Source organism: Leptonychotes weddellii, unplaced genomic scaffold (assembly GCF_054177405.1).
Source record: "Leptonychotes weddellii isolate Sample4059 unplaced genomic scaffold, ASM5417740v2 HiC_scaffold_3376, whole genome shotgun sequence".
Classification (NCBI taxonomy): domain Eukaryota; kingdom Metazoa; phylum Chordata; class Mammalia; order Carnivora; family Phocidae; genus Leptonychotes; species Leptonychotes weddellii.
In genome coordinates this window covers 1-8,777 of record NW_027937018.1, presented here as the reverse complement: position 1 = coordinate 8,777, position 8,777 = coordinate 1, and the positions used below count along the sequence as shown (strand labels likewise).

Below are 8,777 nucleotides of genomic sequence, written 5' to 3'. Positions count from 1 at the left end.
AAGAAAAATAGAGGTATATGTGTTCATTAAATCATTTTATTGTCCTAGACCTTTTGCATAGAAGATATTACTGGCCTGCTCGTAGGGGAATTCAGGAGGCATGGCTTGAGACAATGGCTCAACGGTGGGTTGGGCTACATAATCTTCATTTCAAACCCCAACTTAATTGAATTTATAAATATCAGTCCCTAAAAATTACCTGGGGAAAACATTTTGTCATTATATTAAGAAAGTAGTGGGGCACCTGCATGGCTCAGTCGGTTGAGGAGCCAACTCTTGATTTCAGCTCAGGTGATGATCTCATGGTCATGAGATCCAGCCCTGGGTGGGGCTCCGAGCTCAGCAGGGAGTCTGCTGGAGATTCTCTCTCTCTCTCTCATTCTCTGTCCCTCTCTGTCTGCCTCCTCCCCATGCACGCACTCTCAAATAAATAAAATTTTTTTAAAAAAGAAAGTATATTTTTCCTCCTATTTATCAGAAATACTATAAAATACCAGTTATTAAAGAAAAATGTGGGATGCCTAGGTGACGTATTCAGCTAAGCATCAAACTCTTATTTTTGGCTCCAGTCATGATCTCAGGGTCATGAGATTCAGCCCCACATCAGGCTCTGTGCTCAGCACAGAATCTGCTTAAGACTTTCTCTCCTTCTCCCTCTGCCCCTCCCCCCGGCACTCTCAAATAAATAAATCTTTTAAAAAAATAAAGAAAAATGTAATTTTCTGAAGCGTATATAGTACAAAACAGAAGAACTGGAGGTAATTACTATATTTAAGCAGCAGTGTTAATGACATACTACAAAGCCATGTAGGTCCTACAAAATGATGACTATTTATGCCTAATGTACATTGAGAGTGAAAAAGTCATGATGCTTAGTAAAGGCTTAAATGTAGTTAGAATTTAAGGCTCCAATTACTTTGCTAGCCCATTCCTGGTGGTTGTCAACATATTTTTATTGTTATTTCATTGACTGGGTCAAGATTTCACAAAGTTCAAGTTATAGAATAGTTGACTCACAAGATGCTCCAAGATAAAAAGAGTCAATACTAATATAAATAATTGCATTAAGAAATGAGAAAGTGCAGCTCTTCTTTACAAAATAATTCTAATTAATAAGTGAAGAAGGAATGAGGGAAATAGAAAATCACCTTTAGGCAATCATCACAGTAAGAATTGGTACAGGCAAGAACTGTTGATTGATGCTAAAATTAGTGGGGAAGTATGGTGAGAAACAAGATATTTGCATAGTCTCAAAAGCCTTTCCTCACAAGATATTTATTACCCACAAATGGAAAAAACAGCAACTTTTTGTTTTTATTTAAAGAAATGTAACAGACATCACCTAATCAAGGAATCATATTTAACATCACCTGCAATAAGATACTTCAACATCATGAATCCTGAGATATGATTCACTGAGGACAGATTATTTCTTTGGTATTCTTGCCAAAAATACATAACTTCATTTTAATCAGGAAAAAACAGATAAACCCAAAGTGAGGAACATTCAACAAAGTACTGACCAGTGCTTTTGAAAGTGTCAGTATCATGAAAGGCGTGAAAAGAATAAGGAACTGATACAAACTAAGGAGACATGAATACTGAATGCAGTATGGGGAGCTATGTTGGATGGTAGACTCAAAAAGGTGACATTATTGAGAAGACTAGCAAAATTCAAATAAGGTCTGTGGTTTAGTTAATGGCATTGTGTTAACATTAATGTTCTGGTTTTGATAATTTGCATTATGGTTCTGTAAGAGGTTAACATTAGAAGAAGCTGAGTGAAGGGTATACAGGAACTCTGTGCTATTTTTTGCAACTTTGTTGCTTCAGATAGACACTGCTTTTACTGTGAGTGACAGAACATACATATAGAAATAAGGAATCATTGGTTTGGGATACTGATATGTAAAAAGCATTTTCTCTCTCTTCAAACAGATCTTAGGCAAATGTGTTTTCTCAAAAACCCAAAGGTTCATATAGAAATGAGAAAAAACAAAAACAAGTGCTAAGGGCCCAGTTCTCCAAATAAAAGAGGAGTATCACAGAAATACGAGGCAGTGTGGCTTCACTGATCATTTGTCTACCTGGGATAGCAGAATGTTTGTCTAGTACAACATAGATACTATGTTATATATGTTATCATGTAACAACAGAGAACATACAGTGTCTGTGTTCTTACAGATTATTTATTTCTGCTGAATAATTTGTAGCAGGGCTATTAATCAAGAGAAAAATGAAGCTGCTTTTTCGTGATGAAAATTGCTTTCCAGTGACTGATTACGCTAATCAGTCTTTTGAAAGGGAAATCAAGAGTAAAATGGCGCATAATTCCATAACACTGCAGTGTACATGAAGAAAAGTAACTCATGCAGAACACAAAAAAGCAACTCTTGAGAAGATGTTGTGGGACAAGTAAGTTTGGGAAGCACTTCTAATTTGAAAATTCTCACTGAATCTTTGGGACACCAAAGGTTATAAGTAGTAAAGAAACTGACTTTACTCTTTTCATTCTATTTCTCAAGTGTATTTGATCACAGGTTCCTTTTTTTTTTTTTTCCCATCAAAAACCATGTAACATGTCCAGAGACGTATGTGTTCTTTTTTTTTTTTTTAAAGATTTTATTTATTTATTTGAGAGAGAGAGAATGAGAGAGAGCACATGAGGGGTGAAGGGTCAGAGGGAGAAGCAGACTCCCTGCCGAGCAGGGAGCCCGATGAGGGACTCGATCCCGGGACTCCAGGATCATGACCTGAGCCGAAGGCAGTCGCTTAACCAACTGAGCCACCCAGGCGCCCCAGAGACGTATGTGTTCTGAGGATCTTGGGTGAGAAATGATAATGTAAAGAAGGACAAGTCCCTGAAGGGGTGGTATGACCAGTGTTAATTTAGGACAAGGAATCCTGTGTAAGATAGTGGAGAGGAAAGGAGCAGGACGCAGGGAGAGCAAGTCTGAGCAGGGAGGGTGGTGGTGACAAGAAAAGATTAGTGGTACAGAGATAACCAAGTGAGAACACACAAGGTGTGAAGACATTAGCTGGACAACTCTCTCCTATTTACAAAACAACAACTATGGATTAAATGGACCTTTTAACTTGTGGAATTACTGTTTTGGACTAGTGTTTGCTATAACCCTGTAGGAGTTTCATAATTACTTTCTTAAATTTACTTTGGTTTATTTATTTTACCTGAATGTATAAGATGTATTTTTCTATTTTATCTGAATAATGTATTTCTGATTGTACGTGTTCAAGAATTTAGCCAGTGATCCCTGAAAAACAGCAGATGACGGGCATAAAGAAGAAGAAGATCTACAATTAAAAATACATTCTTAAATTCCTTACATCTAATTTCTGACCAGTGGCTAAGGAAGTATCAACCTCTAAAGAATTCTTCCTCATACCCCGTTCTTCCCTCACCCCACCCGCCCCAAAGAGCTAAGCCTGTTTGACTCCTTACTTACAGAAAAGTGAGAACTTTGTCCTCAGCGCACTTTCTGGAAACAGTTATTATGTACCATGGATCTGAAATCGCATAATTTAGATGAAATTTCCATCAAGAGGCCAGGGGGAGAAAAATGCCGCATATGGTTGGAAATTTCCAGTTTTCCAATGATAGGTGACATTCATTTCTATATGCAAGTTTTAATGTCAGTAAGTTAGTTTGAAAAGTTTATCTAAACAAATTTATCATAAACTTGTACTATATCCCTTACTAAAAATCTGTCTAAAATTAATAACAGAATATTCTCAGCTTTGATAACAAGTAATGCTCTGGAACTTTTGCTACCACTGTGCCTAACAGTTCTCTGCCATGGCACTCACTCCAGCTTGAGTGCTGTAGATTTGTTCTGTTTTTACGTGAAAGCAAAACTGAATAAGAAATGGCAGTTGTATTTTAATTTGAGGTAACATTTAGAAATGATATAAAAAACTTGCATAATGAGAACATAGGTTTCTAAATCTAAGTCAGTGATTGGGAGGCTTGCTTTTTTACCTCTTTCATGTTTGAAACAGGTTCTTAATAATGTGGTATCAATCTGTTATAAGACATTTATAAAATGGCACTGCATAGAATTATTTACATGTCTCCTGAATGTGATTAAAAACACTTTATACAGAAAAGGCAATGCTATTATTCATTGACTATTAATAGCATATTTATCAGTTTCTTTATATTAATATAGCATATAAATAGGTATTTAATATTGAAAAAGTCCACTGAAATAAGAATTCTAACAGATTCTTGACTCCAGACTAAAGTAGTTAAATTTTTACCTTTTAAAAATTCTACTTGTAAAAAAAATAAAAATTCTCCTTGTAAGTATGAATGTAGATGAAAAGAACATGTTTGAATTTTATGATATCCAGCCTCTAGAGTACAAAAAGAGCTCTGTGAGAATATAAGTGAGGTAGAAAAAAATTAAAATTGGGTTGCACACTAAAATTTTAAAGCACTCTCTACGATTCTTAGCCAGGAAAGTGTCTTTAAATATTTATTTGAATATGTTACTACTTAGTGTATTTAGGCCATCATCTGGCAGTGGTCCCTTAAGCTAGGAATATTCAAATTAACAGGCTCTGGTAGCAAGAGATAATTTGGTATTTCCACACAGAATTGTTAGCCAACATTCTTTAGGTTGTATGGAGTGCTATAAAACTAGAATGAAGCCACAGTCGTGGCTCTCCTTAGTAAACAGAATAGGGTGACTTTAGAAAATCATTGTTCTTTTAGTCTGCTAGCCCCAATATACCAGAATAGATGCTAAACACTAAAAAAAAAAAAAAACTATAAAAAATTAAACATTTGGAAATAACCAAGCGTTTATGAAGAGCTGGAGCAATCAAAACTCTATTTCACACAGTGCTGGTGGAAGTATGAGTTGGGAAACAGTTTGGTATTTTCCAATAAAAGTAAACAGGAGCATACTTTATGATCCACAGTTCCACTCCTTAGTACATAACACTTACACATATGCACTAAGCAATGCTTAAAGAATGTTCTTAGCAGCATTGTTCTTAAAGGCAAAAAAATGGAATCAGCCCAAATGGCCTTCCACAGGAGAATGGATAAATATTCATTCATTGTATGAATAAGCACTGGACTATTATACCACAGAAAAAATGAATGAACAGCAGCTGCCTGCATCAATATGGATGAAGTTCAAAAAAGTCACATAAAAAAACATATTGGGGCAACTGTTGGTTAATTGTCAGACTCTTGGTTTCAGCTCAGGTCATGATCTCAGGGTCGTGGGATCCAGCCCCTTGTGGGCTCCCAACTCAGTGGGGACTCTGCTTGTCCCTCCGCCTCTCCCCCTGCTTGTGTTCTCTCTCTCTCTCTCACTCTCTCTTTCAAATAAATAAATAAAATCTTAAAAAAAAGACATGCTCTAGGATTATATTCATATAGCACTAAATGAGGTAAAACTAAATAGCAAATGTTTATGTATTAAAAATAAAAACAAAAGGATAAGTAATATAAACTTTTGAACTATGAGTGTATCTAAATTGAAGAGAGGAAGGGGAGATCAGTGAGGAGCATACAGGGGGTTGTGAGGTACTGATAATATTTTACTCTAAATTTGGTGTTGGGTACACAACCACTTATGTAATTATTACTCATTAAATTGATGTACCCCTTTTTGTAAGTATGCTATTTTTCAAAATAAAAAATGTGATTGTGAAGCAAAATGATTTTAGGCTTGGCAGTTTGCTCAGACGCACACCCTGTCAGATGTGGACTTGCTTCTCTAGAGTGGTGGAAATCATTTACAATATTTATGGTGATTTGGATATAACACTTTCTAAGGACCTATCTACACCAACTTGGTTTTAATGCATAATTTTTTTATACACTGTTGATTTACTTGATTTACTGATATTTGTTGAGGATGTTTGCATCTATGTTCATGAGAAATTTTAGTCTGTTTTCTTGTAATGTCTTTGTCAGATTTTGGTATTAGGATAATTCATAAGTTAAGAAGTGTTCCCTCTGCTTCTATCTTCTGGAAGAGATTGTGGAGAATTGATATAATTTATTCATAAAATGTTTGGTAGCCCCATTTGGATCTGGGGCTTTCTGTCTTGGAAAGTTATTAATTATTGATTCAATTTCTTTAAAAGATATAGGCCTATTGGGGTTATCTATTCCATTATTTTTAAATAGAAAAAGAACTCAGATACTGAGGAGTGACATTGGATTTAGACTCTATCTAGATTTTTTCAGATTATTTTAAGTTTTGTTACTGCTTTTCCCACATTTAATTTGACAGGTTTTTTTTTTTAATTGTCTCACCTTTATGGAATCACACCAAAGTATTCAACCTAGTTTTCATATAAGCTACTCTCTCTTATATTGTTTGTATTGCTTTTTTAAAAGACTTTATTTATTTATATGAGAGAGAGCAGGGACAGGAGCAGAGGGAGAGGGAGAAGCAGACTCCCCGCTGAGCAGGGAACAGGATGTGGGACTCAATCCCAAGACCCTGAGATCATGACCTGAGCCAAAGGCAGATGTTTAACTGACTGAGCCACCCAGGCACCCCTGTATTGCTTTTAAATAGTAATTAAATTATACAATTATCAGAACATGTGCAATACTATAAACAGGTATCATAACAAACACAGATCATTCTCGGTAAACAGTCACCTCTCCATGGAGTGGGCCTACAGTAGAGTAGCCTACAAACTCTTGAGTCTTGAGTATGCCCTGAGCATCAGTTGGCTTGCTTTACAGAGACCTTGGAGAGCACTGGTTAATTTGGTGAATTGGTTGAGTAGACATAGATTTGTTAAATGAGCTCCTGATTTATTAAAGAACATATGAAGTATTGTGGTACAAAAGACATCTGAACTAGAAAGCACAGGTGTCCTGACATTTATTCTCTCTCACTTAATCTTATAGGACTTCAGTTTATTTCCTTGTACAGTAGTGATAACAACCATACCCACTGAAGAGATGTTCTAGACTAGGGAATCACTTGGGATTCCGTGGGGGATGGTAAAGGAAAAGGGAGAGGAAAACACATTTGTAGTGCATGTAAAGAGCTTTGCATCCATTATGTAATAGAATATTATCTTTAGACTACACAAGTCTAAGGTCCTTATTTTAATCAATGCAAATTAAAAGGCTACTTCTGTAAAACAGGATTATTTTTACAACACAGCAGATGGCCACGAATAATGATGTTTTTAAACTGATTATAACAAAAATAAATTTTTAAAAAGTCCGACATGGCAGATGTCTTCACTCAAAACATCAACTTGCTTCTCTAAAAATGAAGGCTGTCTCTAAAAAATAAAGGTATTCCATGACAATCATGAGCATAAGCAATGCATATTAATTCAGTTTATAGAAAATGATGTGCCCCCCACCGAGGCACACACAAAATATTAAAACATATGACCAAAAGAGTGTTCAAAGATTGGAATGAAAGTGACAGTGAATTGGTAAAAACATTCAAACCATTAACAAAATGTTTCAGTAGACACTGAAGAGAAGAATGTATCAAAGGAGGGGCGCCTGCGTGGCTCAGTTGGCTAAGCAACTGCCTTCGGCTCAGGTCATGATCCTGGAGTCCCGGGATCAAGTCCCGCATCGGGCTCCCTGCTCAGCAGGGAGTCTGCTTCTCCCTCTCCCGCTCCCCCCTCTTGTGCTCGCTCTCTCTCTCAAATAAATAAATAAATAAAAATCTTAAAAAAGAATGTATCAAAGGAAATATGCATATCTGTATATGTTTATGATTCTGCTATATCTTTCTTGCTTTATTAAAATTTGTGATATCTTGTCAAGTAATAAAGCATTATCAGAAATCACACTTTCACTTACTTCACTCCAAGGCAGTAGTCCAAAAATGGAACTCTGGTGTTGATCACCCTGAGTCTATGCCAGCCATGAAAAATTGTTCCCTGCAAGTGTTACCATCTTGTCTCTGAGTCTTAATAATCAACTTTAATAATAAGTTTTATTTCTCTTTTACTTTTTTTAAGTAGGCTCCACACCCAGTGTGGAGCCCAATGCGGGGCTTGAACTCACAACCGTGAGATCAAGACCTGAGCCAAGATCAAGAGTTGGGCACGTAACTGACTAAACCACCCGGACACCCCTCTCGTTTACTTTTTACATGACCTACCAATTATTTATATAAATTGAGCTTTTATAATTTTAGTTTAAAGTAAACTTTACTTGTCTTTCACTTTAATTCTCTCTCCATTACCCAGTTATCTGGATTCCATTCAGAATGGCTCTTCCACCCAATAAGCTGGGGAGATGGGCACTACCCTAAGATGCTGAGCCCCCGGGAACAGCTCTTGTGCAAGGTGGAACTGTGAAGTCATATTTGCCATCTCTAGCTTAAATGCCATGGTCTCCCCCCCATTCTTACTTAGTTCCCATAGATTTAGTTAAATAAATACTTCTCACTTTGTTGTGAGTCCTTTGATGGATCTCTAGAGACTTTGAGTGATTGTGTATGCCAGTTTCACCAGCTTAAGAGATGTCTCTCCAGGGGTAAGATTTCCCCAAACTTCTCTACCAACATTCTGGAAGTTTCACCTCCCTCAAAATCTGAAAGATGGTTATTTGAGATACCCTTGGTAAGGCATCATTATTTATCTTCATCCATCAATTAACATATCACCAGATGCATAGCTGTCAGAAGTGGGAGAAGTGGACATGAAAGGGACACCATTCACCTGGGCAGCAGGTAATGTGTTGAAGGGTAGGGCATAAAGTGGTGAATTTTCATTTGCTTAGCAGCTGCTTTGATACCGCC

General features: G+C 36.6%; 1 non-coding gene across 1 annotated transcript; it reads left to right on the top strand.

Moving 5' to 3' along the window:
- The first annotated feature begins 7,962 nt into the window (after positions 1-7,962).
- LOC115942488 (U7 small nuclear RNA) lies at positions 7,963-8,020 on the top strand. The gene has a single exon (XR_004077098.1). It is a non-coding gene; the product is annotated as a U7 small nuclear RNA (small nuclear RNA).
- Positions 8,021-8,777: the final 757 nt, after the last annotated feature.